This window comes from Tupaia chinensis, unplaced genomic scaffold (genome assembly GCF_000334495.1).
Source record: "Tupaia chinensis unplaced genomic scaffold, TupChi_1.0 Scaffold141887_1, whole genome shotgun sequence".
In the NCBI taxonomy this organism is placed as follows: domain Eukaryota; kingdom Metazoa; phylum Chordata; class Mammalia; order Scandentia; family Tupaiidae; genus Tupaia; species Tupaia belangeri.
The window spans coordinates 225,074-225,563 of NW_006201743.1; positions in this window are offsets into that span (position 1 = coordinate 225,074).

Here is a 490-nt window from a genome sequence, read left to right on the forward strand (position 1 = left end):
TTTTTTTTTTTTTTGAGAAGTTTTTGCTATAGGGTGCATGTGCTTGCCAGACAGACAGAGAGAGACAGAGAGATAGAAAGCGAGAAATCACCCCCCAGGGGGGATGGCTGCGCCGCAATCCCTTCTCCTCCATTCTCCTCTCAGGATCTTGGGCACTCACGTACACGCACCCGATGTGAGTTTAAGCCACCGGGTCTGGGACTTGAACCGCAGTCAACGACATGGGAGTCCAGCGACATAGCCATTACACCAACTGCTGGTCCCAGCATTAATTTTCATGTTTCTGGTAACCTGGAACGCCATGGCTTCCTCTTCACGAGACAGCAGCATCACAAGGAGAAGCAGAACAGGAGCTCCAGACTAGTCAAGGGCCTGAACAAACTCAAGTCGGGGGCTGCTTTCTTACCTTCCATTTCTCTCTGGTAAGCACATGTGCCCAAGAGCAAAAACTTAAAAATAAAATAAAATGTAAAAAAAGCATGAAACTTAC